This window comes from Lissotriton vulgaris, chromosome 1_1, assembly GCF_964263255.1.
Source record: "Lissotriton vulgaris chromosome 1_1, aLisVul1.2, whole genome shotgun sequence".
In the NCBI taxonomy this organism is placed as follows: Eukaryota; Metazoa; Chordata; class Amphibia; order Caudata; family Salamandridae; genus Lissotriton; species Lissotriton vulgaris.
In genome coordinates, this window is record NC_141685.1 from 1,016,607,161 (window position 1) to 1,016,621,451 (window position 14,291).

Consider the following 14,291-nt stretch of genomic DNA (forward strand, 5'->3'; position numbering starts at 1 on the left):
GTGCTACAGTTGCAAGTGGTTGCGTTAGAGCAGTGAGTGGTCCCTAAGCCATTGTCCAGGTATTGTTCCCTACCCCAAACACCAAACTCATCAAAGTGCTGGCTAGAGGCTTCCTGGGACTCTAGGCATGCTAATCATAAGTGGGCCCATCAGGGATGCATTTGCTGAGATACTAGCAACCAGGCTGCACTGGGTTCTGACCACGCTGATCAGTCCGTCTGTACGTCAAACCGTAGCACCCATTACTACATTTGCTATGTCAATACAGCTCTAGCTAGACTACATGACATTCCAGGCCCATTGGAACTCCTATTGTGGACTTTGAGAAAGCTTTCGATATGGTCAACTGGTTCCGTTTACATAAGGTCCTAATGGGTATGGGCTTCGGTCCCAAATACCGAATGTATGTGACTATCTTATATCAACAAGTCCTCATAAATGGGGTACAGTTGTAAACGGTCCAAATTTGATAGGGCACCAGGCAGGGGTTTCCGCTGTCTCCTCTTCTGTTTGTTCTTGACATTGAACCTCTTGCTCGAATGATCTGCTGCGGCGCTTGAGTACAGGGCTGGCTCTGGGGAAGATCAATGGAAGATAAAAACGCACTATACGGAGCTGATACACTCCTCTTCCTCTCAAATCCCCAGGTGTCAGGACCACAAGCATTTAAAATCCTGAAAGTCTATGAGGAGCCATCGGGTCTTTATGCAAATTAGAGCAAATCCCTTTTGGTTTCCCTGAATGGGGATAATGCTGATTTTGGTTGGCAAACAAACATTCCAATATGCTGCTTAAGTTTTAAATACTTGAGTGTGCATATATCTGTGGTGCTGAATTGACCCACAATCTTAACCTCACACCTCTGCTAAAAAAGACTTAAAAGGACCTTCACAAGTGGACTGAGCTCCCACTTAATGTGATGGGCAAGGTGGCCTTATTTAAAATGATGTTCCCTCCATGTTTCTTATATGTGTTGCAGAATTTCCCATTCCCGATCCCCAATACTTTATTTAGAGAAGTCACAGCCCTGATTAGTTCCTTTCTGTGGAAGGGCCAGCCACCTTGTATTGTGGTGGTTGGGTAGGAGGCTTTTCTGTTTTACCAAAGTTTTTTCCCAATTCATGTGTCTCAAGCGTAGACATGGCTCTGATGCTTGTGTTCATTAGACTGTTACGGTACTGGGGTGTTGGCCAACATAAGAGCAGTGAGGGTTTAGAAAAATTAAATAACGGAGAAGTGGTACGGGTAGTACAAAAGGAACGGAGATTGTGGGAAGAGCAGCAGTGCAAAGTGGTTGCAGCGAGGTCAGTAGGTCAACGCCTGTGGCAGTTGTGGTGTGAGTGAAAGTGGTGGGATTAGGATAATCTATGTATGTGTCCGTTGGTTAGGCTGATTTTGTATGTGACATGGTCAGGTGCAACAACAACTACAAGTGAAGACATGCCACATTAAACAACTTTTTGAAATTGCTATCTGACATCTGCCCAAGTTGAGTTTTTTGCAATCAGTTTAAATACCTCCTACTACCACCCTGTGTGTCTATGCAGATTAATGATTCCCCATTTATGCAGTTGTAAATAACAGCAGTTTTCTATGAGAAAGTTAATCCGTGTGGGGGAGGTAGTGTTATTTGTGTAGTAGGCAGTTGTGCCAGTTTTATAGCAGGAGTTGGTGCCTATTTTATGGTAGGGAGCAATGACAATTTCAGCCAGGAAATAATGCTAATATGTAAAGTCCGGTCCCTGTTCCTCACTCATTCAAGCCTGTTTTATATATCTTGGTGTTGAGAAACAACCGGGAGTTGGGGCACTTTACGATACAAAGTCTAGGATCCGGAAACAGGAAGTCCTCAGGAAATAAGGAACCATGGTAAGCTTAAAACTGAACTGTAAAGGAAAATGAGAGGTGAAACTGAAAGTAGGAAGTTGTTTCAAATACCCAAATTTACCCTGGGGGTAAAACAGCAGCTCTCTGGAGAGTCCTTCAATGTAAACCTGTCAGCCACAAATGATATATATCTTTAGGCATATCATATTCGACCTATTTAGCTCTGAAATTTTCAGACAGAAGAAGTGAGTGTTTCGGGTAACAATGATGCTGTTCTGTAGCACTCTGGATAGATGTGTGAGGGGACTCTACCTGCAATGAATCCATTCCTCAATAAAGGCCCTCTCTGTGACATCTGACACTTTGAGGTAAGCTTAATTGCTCTTTAGAGTGTATATGCCATTGAACTCTGTTGGCCCACAGGATGCATTTCTCTGTAGAAGTGATGTATAGCTTTACAAAAGTGGCAGAACTTTGAATGTTCTATGGCCTCAATAATACCCAGCACGGGGTAAAGGGAACCCTGTGTGAAGGAGTTACTGTTTTTGTCAGACAGTCTTGCCATGGGGCTCAGAAAAGCTTCTCTGTGAAGTTTAGATGTGCTCCTAGAAGACAAAGGAGGGGAGCTCTATTTAACAAGCTCTATTTAGCTCTGTAAGTAAAGGGCCTCTTACGTATCAATATTGTCCTATTGGTAATGGGTTATTAATGTGCTAAACCTAAATGTGTATGAACATTTGCTAAATAATTCTAAAGTGTTGGCTAAAAGTATGTGCTTGTTAGCTGATCAATTGCCTCCTGTGGTCCGCTCTAGTGGTCTTCTAGAATACCTCTCTTTTAGAACGTTGCCTTTTTGGGGGTGAGCAGTGACAAACATAATCTTGCTGCTTCCTCTTCCGGCTGCCACTGCAGCAGCTGCTGCTGTTGCTTTCACTGCTGGTGCTGTTCACGTACCCCTGGACGCTCCTCCCACAGCAAGAACATACTGTACGTGGGAGGGAAATTAGACCTTCTCTCTTTCTCTTCAGACGGTCGCGCCTCTCTATGGCAGCATCAAGTCTGTTGCTCACCATGCGCAGCCTTCTTCTCATCAGTTTCCACCTCTGGAAGAACACAAGGCAGCGGAAGTCCCCCCTGACTCCGTGGATCACGTGAGAGAACAGCACGTCCGCTGACGCAAAGGCCTGCCAGCAAGCAGCACACCCATATGGGAAAAGCATATTACGTTGTATCGGTGCAAGATAACTTTGCACAAATTCCTTGGTAATAGGGATACCAGGAGGGAAATCCGAGATTGGTGGATGAAGAGGAACAACTTCCACATCACCACTTGACTCACATTGAATGTCTGAGCTATAGGTCATCCTGCTGCCGTTATTCTCTTCTCTTTGGCATGTGCACATGGGTGGCTTAACTAGTGAGATAGATTCAGTAGTAACCTCATTTTGCTCCTCTGCTGTTTCTGTAGTGTCAGACCCTATTACAATAACGTGATCTTCATTTTCATACCAAAAACAGTCACTGGCATCAGAAATGGTTTCCGGCTCAGCAACAACTGCTTTCTTTCCTACATTCTTCTCAGATTCAGTGTTATCTGGGGATGTTTCTTCTGCATGGATTAGGTTTTCAAAGGCATCTGATGAGCTAAGTTGAAGAACTGGCATCTCCTTAAGCGTAGTGACTAGGGGAAGAAGCAGCCATGTTATGCATGTTTTTGAAATAGAGGATAAGCACTTACTAAGTTGACAAAAACATACATTGAGTTATCAAAAACATTCTGATGAGCTGAAAAACAATTCAAATCGAACAATGGCTGCAAACAAAAGGTCGCCCTTCACTGCAGTAACCCTGCATGAATATTCCCCTTAATCTGTTGGGTCATGGTAGGAAAACATTTAGCGTGAGTGATATCAAGGTGCATGCCTACTGCCTTCATAAGGGTCACACTAGTGTTATAACTAACCAGAATCCATAACCTTAAGAGTGTCTAAAAAATTAAGGAATCAGAAATCACATAACATAACATTCACAATGCGTTCACCGCAAAGGGTATATTGGCGCTTAATAACAGATGTTTATTGTTACCCAACTTAATGGTACTCATTTTATCGATATCAGAAGGACGAAAGGCTAAGTGGATCCACTGGGATTTGAACCTGAGACCATACGGTCAAACAGAGCTCCTTCGGTGGACGCATTAGCCCACTAAGCACCAGACCCAGCAAAGAAATAGTGAATGAAGCCAAAAATGACAGGTAGAAACAACACAAAGACTCTCGCTAAAAAGCAAGCAAGCAAAATATAAATTCTTGTTGGGGAGAGGCACTTCTTTCAGACCCTTCAATAATTATCTGCAAAATGCAAAGCTCTGCCATCTGATTCCCTCAGCTCAGTACTTTAATGAGATAAGAAGTGCTGACCAGAACTGAATACAAGAGGGCACCACTGCATGTATGTAGTGCCCATTGCCTTTCATTCTGCCTCCAGAAATGTCAATATTGCACTTTTAGTCTCAAACTACTCTAATGTCTAAGACTACAATCCCAACCCAACATACCCATACATTTGTGCTAGTGAAATGATATAATACTTGGTCTCAAATGAAAGGCTACCATAATCAAAGACCACCATTAGCTTTTAAGCTGTAAATGGATTTTGAAGGTAGAATACACCTTAGTACTAATGGGCTGCTACATCCTTAAGAGTCTCATCAGAATGTGTTGTATTAACTGAATTCCACAACAGAACATAGAATCTTTGTAAATGTTTATCCAATATATAGAACATGTGTATCATTTGCACAAGGAGTATCTCTTGAAGGCGAGGAGGTGGAATCTCAGAGCTTAATTGGCTGGTGTGTAAATTTCAAGCAGTAAAGCTTCAAAAAGAGACCTTTCAATTAAGTATCGCCCTCACCACCAGTTGTGTTGTTTTTAATAGGAGGTTTCAGATGTCCAATTGTGAGTGAAAAACAACTGTTTATAAATCCTCTGTTGCCAGCAGTTCAACTGACATAGCATATTACAGACATAAATGACGTAACCTTTTCAGTGCTCATGATGGCTCCTGGCCGTCATGAGTCATGGTAGGCGTGTGATCATGATGGCCGGGAGCCGTCAGAACGTTGCCGCTCCGCCCATGCACTGTTAATTCTCCGCCTGTGCGAGAGAATCAATCAGTGGGCGGAGTTCTGACGGCTCCCAGCCTTCATGAGCACACGCCCTCTGTGATTTATGGCGGCCTGGAGCTGTCATGATTATCGCAGCGCCATGCCCAACCCTGCCCCCCCCCCCCCCCCCCGCACCGTGGCAGAATTCGCGCCGCTGCGAAGGGGTTAAGCAGGTTCTCTGAGTTCAAGCTCACTTTATTGTTAAGTGTAGCTCAGCAGATGTGTCATGATGACTAATGCAATGTGAACATAATTTATTACTTGTAATGTGGTGTTGTCCTTTGTAATGTAGTATTATGTCATGGCAAGGTAGCTCAGGAAGTTCAGCTATGACTGCTGGTGTCTGTATGTGACTAACAGGTCTCAATTTTGAAACTCAGTAAGTCCTAGATCAGCCTTTTTCTTTCACAGTTGATAAAGAAATAAGGGCTAGATGTAGGTAAATAGTATTTAGCGATTTGTAAATACGAATTTTACCGATTCAGTATTTACGAATCGGTAAATACTATGTAGCTAAAAATTTGGTAACAATTACCAAATCGTTAAGATTCGGTAATTACCGAATCGGTATTGACCGATTCAGTAATTGCCATTCATTCCTATGAGCCTGGAGGCTCATAGAAATGAATGTCAATTACCCAATCGATAATTACCGATTTGGTAAAATTGGGAAAGAGTCAAGGGTGGCAGGGTGTCACTTTGACACCCTGTTGCACCCCTGAATAGTGCTGGTGTGCACATGTGGCACACATACATGCCCTAAGGGCATGTATGTCTGTCACATGGCACAGGTGTAAATGCACAGATTTGCATTTACGCAGTGTTGAAAGTACAAATCTCCAGAGACCAAGATAAGGTGAAAGCAGGTCTGTTTATTAACCATCCACTCTCCTCACTGGAGAGTGTCTCAAAATTCCATGGCAAGCTTCAGGGTAGGACATAACAACAGGGTCATAGGGGAAGGGGTGGATGGAACATACCATTTGGGAGATTAATTACAACACGCAGGTATTCGTTATTTACCACCAGCTAATAGTTGGTGGTAAATACTGAATCCTTAAAGCACAAAAGCACTCTTTAAAGTGCTTTCTACATCTCATTTACCGATTCGGTAAATACAGAATCGGTAAATGATGATTCGGTAAACACCGAGTCGGTAAATACCGATTCGTTATTTACCGAATCGGTAAATATACCACCTACATAAGAAAAGGCTATTACCAGTCGGTAACAGCCGATTTCGGCCGTTACCGACCGGTAATGGCCTTCCTACATCTAGCCCTAGGTTACTTACCTGTAACTTCGGTTCTCCAGCATCGGTACCTTTCATTGATTCATAGGATTGAATCATTCCCAGTCACCACAGAGAATGATATTCTTGACTCATTCCCTATGGCAAAAGAAAATGACTCAAGCATGTGATTCTATAGAAGATCCAATGCGTGAGAAACTCAGAGACATATTTACCAGTATAGTGGTGAAGCTTGTCGTTAGGCCAGGAAGGCGAACAATACACTCCGTCACTTTAGAAATACAGGCTGCACTATATTTACAACACTATGGTGTAGCCCTGTGTTTCCCCCTCCACTGGCACTTAATTTAGCTGCCTAGCGCCAAAGTGGGCACCATTTTACCATATTGCAAGGGTGTCTGCATTGCAGGGGAGATTGTTTATGTGCCTAAGGTATCCCTTGCTGCACATAAACAGTCTTTGAAATGGGGTTTGTAACTTCTATGTGTGCTTCCTAATGCAGCACACATAGAAGTTGCAAAATGCCATTTAAAAAAATGACTGTTTATGTGCAGGAAGGGACATATTCCTGCACATATACAATCATTGGTGTTTTGCTGTTTCCATGTGTGCTGCACAACGCAGCACACATGCAAACAGCAAAAACAAAGAAAAATTAAAATTTCTCCTCGTTTCGCCAGCGACACAATATGGGGCAGGGTCAAAATCAAAGGGTGTTGAGGTGAAACGTCGCCACAATACCCATTGCCCACCCCTTTCACACAAAGTGTAGAGTGAAAGGGGGGCTTATTCACGCTAACTGGCTTAACCCTGCCTTGTAAATAAGGCAAAGCCGCTATCGCCCCCACAAGTCCTGAAAAGTGACGTTGTGGTGGCAATAGGTGCTTGAATATATGCCTCTCAGTAACCTTTATCTTGATCAGTAGTAACACCTGTATTTGTAGTGTATCAAAATCCGCATTTGCGATTCTCAAATAGCGATTTTTTGCGAATCGCTATTCGAGAATTTCAAAATGCTATGTATGTAGGATTTGCAATAAATTTTGTGAATCCTACACATTCCTTAATTGCAAACCGCAAATTGCGATTCTAAATTAAGGAATACTTCCCCATTCATTCCTATGGGCCTGGGAAGACATTCTCAATTTGTGATTAGCAATTAGCGTATCGCAAATTGAGAATGCAATGTCAAGGGTGCAAGGGTGTCAAAGGGACACCCTGTTGCACCCCTGTTTAAGCATGGGTGCACATGTGGCCCACATACATGCCCTAAGGGCATGTATGTGCTTCACAGTGCACTTTGAAAAATGCAAAAAATGCATTTTTCAAATAAATCGCAAATTAGCACCAACTTGAAGTTGGTGGTAATTTGCGATTCCTTCGGCCAAATTGCACTTTGTTGGTGCTTCTCTTACATCGCATTTAAGGAACCGAAAAATTTGTAATTCCTTAAATGCAATCGCAAAATAAGGAATTGCAAATTTTGCGATTCCTTATTTTGCATGCTGATTTGCCTCATACGTACCACAAAGCAAAATTGGGATCGCAAACGCTGAAATTCTGTGATTTTCGGCATTTGCGATCGCAATTTTGCTTGTTACATATGGCCCTAAATGCTTTCGAGAAATATGTTATTCTTGTTTGAATTGAAAAGACACCTAGCATGCCGACCCCCAAGGTGGCTCAGAATGTTGTGATAATATTATTACTGGTGTCAAATGCATTAAAGACAGTATAGGAGAAACACGTCTGACAACCACTGCTTTGTAAAAGCACATGATATCTGTGGGGTGTGGCATGTTCCATATCATCTTGTTTATGTAGCTGTATTCTAATACAAATAAAGATAAAAAGAAAATCATGAGCCTGGCATATTGATTAGCCCATCTTCAAATCATTGGAAGTGAATGAGGGCTCAGGGAGGGCATTCTAACCATTAACTTTTGGTTTGGAATCTTCATTCATTTTTAGTCTTCTGGATACTGAAGAACACATCCAGTGTGAGCTAGTGGGACAATAGGGGCCTCTCAGTGGAACAAGAATAGGTTCAATGATGAAAAATAAAAAAATTAATGCTTTTTTTCTTGCTCCACTCTGAAGTTAATGTATAAAATGCGCATCAAATCTGGAATGAGCAGCGGCACATACGCCCCACCATGGAGTCACAGAAAGCAGGTACCCTTTGCTGACTCTGGGACTTAAAAATAATCAAGTATAAAACAAAATCTGTGCGGAAACCATATACATTATAACAAACCCTTCTGTGGTGATTCAGTTTCACTCATTCCTTAGTGATCCTGTGACACTCTTAGTCAGGGACACTGCTTCTTGAGCAGGGTCCCGGTCAACAAGAGAATCACCTTCCGTCTCCTCACCCACGCACACAAAGCCCTACACAACCAAGGCCCAGGATACCTCAACAGCCGCCTCAACTTCTCCGCCCCCAAACGCCAGCTTCGATCGACCGGCCACGCCCTCGCCGCCGTCCCCCGCATCCGAAGAGCCACCACAGGGGGACGGTCCTTCTCCTACCTCGCCGCCAAGACATGGAACTCCCTCCCGACCCACCTCCGCCTGACCCAGGAACACCTCGCCTTCAGGAAGCAACTCAAGACCTGGCTGTTTGAGCAGTAGCGTACCCCCCCTCCCCTAGCGCCTTGAGACCCTCTGGGTGAGTAGTGCGCTATATAAATGCTTTGATTGATTGATTGATTGAACCATGAGGTTCACAAGAGTCTATCATCTGTTAAGAGTGTAATCACAGGAGGCTGTTGAAGCATGGGTTGCCAACCATCTTGGAAGCTGGGAGAGCATACAGTGATGTAGAACATTTAATATTTGCTCTTCAAATTGAAAAAGATCTCTCACCTTCTTCAGCATCAGTCGCAATCTCTGGGGAGAAAGCCGGGCATTCAGAAACATCAGGAGATGTAGGCAATTCTGTAAAACAAATTGTATCAAGAGAAGGTCAAATGAAAGGCAAGGTGTGGAGACTCAGACTGCACTCATCATCAAACAACTCCATAGTCATAGACTGCAGCACCCAGAGAAGTCCAAACTCTCAGAGGAGTGCAATATGACACACTTTATGAGCGAGGTCTGGACAGGGAAATGATTGAGAGACTCATCTCCGTTGCTTGAGAGTTGCTGAGAATAGGTAGGACAGCAATGCTTGGTTAGTAATTAACCTTACAACTATTTAATTTTGTCTACACCGATCTGGTGGATTTATAATGACCACAACCTACAGACCTCTTCTATCAGGAGATTAAAGAAACAAGAGAGGTGTCTGGGATCTCTATGTGTGCGCAGCAGCGGCCATTGCATGTAAGAGCCCAACACAACACCCATTGCCCACCCTTTTCACGCAAAGTGTAACGTTAAAGGGGGCCTTATTCACAAGGCAGCATTCAGCCACGCTAACTGGCTTAACCCTGCCTTGTAAATAAGGCAAAGCCCCGATTGCCACCACAAGTCATGAAAAGTGATGTTGTGGTGGCGATAGGTGCTTGTAAATATGCCCCTCAGTACCTTTATCTTGATCAGTAGTAACAACTGTATTTGCAGTGCTTAGTAATAGCAAGAATATTGGCATTAGGTGCTTTCGAGAAATAGGTTATTCTTGTTTGAATTGAAAAGACACCTAGCATGCCGACCCCCAAGGTGGCTCAGAATGTTATGACAATATTATTACTGGTTTCAAATGCATTAAAGACAGTATATGAGAAACACATCTGACAATCACTGCTTTGTAAAAGCACATGATTTCTGTGGGGTGTGGCATGTTCCATATAATCTAGTTTATGTAGCTGTATTCTAATACAAATAAGATGAAGTGGAAAGCATGAGCATGGCATATTGATTAGCCCATCTTAAAATCATTGGAAGTGAATGAGGGCTCAGGGAGGGCATTCTAACCATTAACCTTTGGTTCGGAATCTTCATTCATTTTTAGTCTTCTGGATACTGAAGAACACATCCAGTGTGAGCTAGTGGGACAATAGGGCCCTCTCAGCGGAACAAGAATAGGTTCAATGATGAAAAATAAAAAATAAAATGCTTTTTTTCTTGCTCCACTCTGAAGTTAATGTATAAAATGTGCATCAAAACTGGAATGAGCAGCTGCACAGAAGCCCCACCATGGAGTCATAGAGAGCAGGTACCCTTTGCTGACTCTGGGACTTAAAAATAATCAAGAATAAAACAAAATCCGTGCGGATACCATATACATTATAACAAACCCTTCTGTGGTGATTCAGGTTCACTCATTCCTTAGTGATCCTATGACACGATTGGTCAGGGACACTGCTTCTTGAGCAGGGTAACTAACCATGAGGTTTACAAGAATCTATCTGCTGTTAAGAGTGTATTCACAGGAGGCTGCCGAAGCATGGGTTGCCAACCATCTCGGAAGCTGGGAGAGCATACAGTGATGTAGAACATTTAATATTTGCTCAGCAAATTGAAATCGATCTCTCACCTTCTTCAACATCAGTCGCATTCTCTGGGGAGAAAGCCGGGCATTCAGGAACATCAGGAGTTGTAGGCCATTCTGTAAAACAAATTGTATTAAGAGAAGGTCTTATGAAAGGCAAGGTGCGGAGACTTAGACTGCACTCATCATCAAACAACTCCATAGTCATAGTCTGCAGCACCCAGAGAAGTCCTGACTCTCAGAGGAGTGCAATATGACACACTTTATGGGAGAGGTCTGGAAAGGGAAATGATTTAGAGACTCATCTCCGTTGCTTGAGAGTTGCTGAGAATAGGTAGGACAGGAATGCTTGGTTAGTAAATAACCTTTCTTCTGTTTCCTTTTGTCTTCACCAATCTGGTGGATTTATAATGATCACAACCTACAAACCCCATCTACCAGGAGATTGAAGGAACGAGAGAGATGTCTGGGCTGAATACGTGTGCGCAGCCACGCCCACTGCTGGTAAGAGCCCACCACAACACCAATTTCCCACCCTTTTCATGCAAAGTGTAGCGTGAAGGGGGCCTTATTCACAAGGCAGCGTTCGGCCACGCAAATTGGCTTAACCCTGCCTTGTAAATAAGGCAATGCCCCTATAGCCACCACAAGTCCTGAAAAGTGACTTTATGGTGGCGATAGGTGCTTGTAAATATGCCCCTCAGTACCTTTATCTCACTCAGTAGTAACACCTGTATTTGTAGTGCTTAGAAATAGCAAGAATTTTAGCATTAAATGCTTTCGAGAAATATGTTATTATTGTTTGATTTGAAAAGACACATAGCATGCCGACCTCCAAAGTGGCTCAGAATGTTGTGACAATATTATTACTGGTTTCAAATGCATTAAAGGCAGTATACGGGAAACACATCTGACAACCACTGCTTTGTAAAAGCACATGATGTCTGTGGGGTGTGGCATGTTCCATATAATCTCGTTTGTGTAGCTGTATTCTAATACAAATAAAGATAAAGAGGAAAGCATGAGCCTTGCATATTGATTAGCCCATCTTCAAATCAAAGGAAGTGAATGAGGGCTCAAGGAGGGCATTCTAACCATTAACTTTTGGTTTGGAATCTTCATTCATTTTTTGTCTTCCGGATACTGATGAACACGTCCAGTGTGAGCTAGTGGGACAATAGGGCCCTCTCAGCGGAACAAGAATAGGCTCAATGATGAAAAATAAAATGCTTTTTTTCTTGCTCCACTCTGAAGTTAATGCATAAAATGCGCATCAAATCTGGAATGAGCAGCGGCACAGCAGCCCCACCATGGAGTCACAGACAGCAGGTACCCTTTGCTGACTCTGGGACTTAAAAATAATCAAGAATAAAACAAAATGTGTGCGGATACCGTCTACATTATAACAAACCCTTCTGTGGTGATTCAGGTTCACTCATTCCTTAATGATCCTGTGAAACTCTTAGTCAGGGACACTGCTTCTTGAGCAGGGTCACTAACCATGAGGTTCACAAGAGTCTATCTTCTGTTAAGAGTGTATTCACAGGAGGCTGCCGAAGAATGGGTTACCAACCATCACGGAAGCTGGGAGAACATACAGCGATGTAGAACATTTAATATTTGCTCGGCAAATTGAAAAAGATCGCTCACCTTCTTCAGCATCAGTCACATTTTCTGGGGAGAAAGCCGGGCATTCAGAAACATCAGGAGATGTAGGCCATTCTGTAAAACAAATTGTATCAAGAGAAGGTCTTATGAAAGGCAAGGTGTGGAGACTCAGACTGTTCTCATCATCAAACAACTCCATAGTCATATGCTGAAGCACCCAGAGAAGTCCTGACTCTCAGAGGAGTGCAATATGACACACTTTATGGGAGAGGTCTGGAAAGGGAAATGATTGAGAGACTCATCTCTGTTGCTTGAGAGGTGCTGAGAATAGGTAGGACAGGAATGCTTGGTTAGTAAATAACCTTTCTTCTGTTTCCTTTTGTCTTCACCGATCTGGTGGATTTATAATGATCACAACCTACAAACCCCATCTACCAGGAGATTGAAGGAACAAGAGAGATGTCTGGGCTGTTTACGTGAGTGCAGCCGTGGCCACTGCAGGTAAGAGCGGTGGGGCCAGGTGAGGGGGGATTTTGAGAGAGGACCACGAGGAAAAATTAAAGAAATAATTAATGTCACCTTGTGGCCGTCTCTCGAACTCCCTCCTGTCCTGGCCCCACCGCGCTTACCTGCAGAGGCCATGGCTGGGTGTGCATCCTCCTAAAATAGAATCCACATCACAAAAGTGAACAATATATAAAGGATAAGGTCAACGCCTAGGGATAGCCAAATTCTGCATGGCCCTTGAGACCTGTGTGACTACAAGGCTCCCCTCGGCATTAACAGAATATTGGGTGTTGTGTGTATACTTGCTTGTGTTGATTGTGTATGTGCTAACAACATAGGATAATAAGGATCCCCAATCCTCATGAAAACAGCAAACTTTGAATTGGGCCACTGGTTGAAAAAAGTTAAGATGCTGAATGCGAGAATATTAATTGTTCCTCTGCATCCCCTCAGTTTTTAACCATCTCACTACTTTCTCAAAGAAATAAAGGACGTTATTATGAGGAGGCAACCAGGACTTTTATTCTATCCTTTTCACATCCATTTCCTATTGAATTTGGCTCTCTCCGCAGGGTCATCCTCAAACCTATTGCCTTCACCCTTATGTTTATTTAAAAAAATTGTTGACATTTTTAAATAGTTTACAATCAGTTGTTTACAACAAAACTAAATGACTGCACCACTGAAATCACAGAAGTGGATACCAAACACATCCATTGCCATTTTAATTGGTAGTCATCCATTTTTTAAGCAAACTTCCGAAATTTACTTTTGGTGTACAAAATTGCATTTATAGCGATATTATTAAAAATTAATAGTTAATCCTTAGTTTTGAGGATAAATAAACAGGGCCCCATTTTTCAAATCTTATACTTCTTTGTGCACTTCAGCAAGCAAAGAAGCCAAACGCCCTCTATAAAGTTAATTACTAGAGGACTGCCTCATCACTTAATTATATACATCAGTACTGGGTCAGTGAGTGAGGGTATCTGCATAGCATAATATTCTCCGAAAGGCATCTTGGAGATAAAACCGGTGGTCAAAGGGGTCTACAATAAATCTAAGATTAACAGGCCAAGACCTTATCTATCAAAATAGATGGTATTTTAGGGCCTTGTGGAAAGGTCCATAGTAGAAAATGTGTTAAAGCTTTGTTCCAAAACAATTACAGAAATACCCCAACTACCAAGGCAGGCTGACTAGGCTTAAAATAATCACTTGTATTGTGGTTGACTAATTCTTCACTAAATATTGAAAAATATTTTTCATGATTGTGTTCTGCCAGGAAGGCATTAAAGATTTAAAAACTACTCATCTCCTCATTTCTGATATGTTTTGATGTAGCCACTTTAAAAATGTCAGATTCTGAGTAAGTTAAATATAGTCTTCCACACCAAAGCGAAGACTTTATGAATTACACCAATTTTATGTCAGTTCTTGGCCATCCACGGAGTTTACAGCAGTGGCGTAGCAAGGGGAAGGATTGCGCCCCA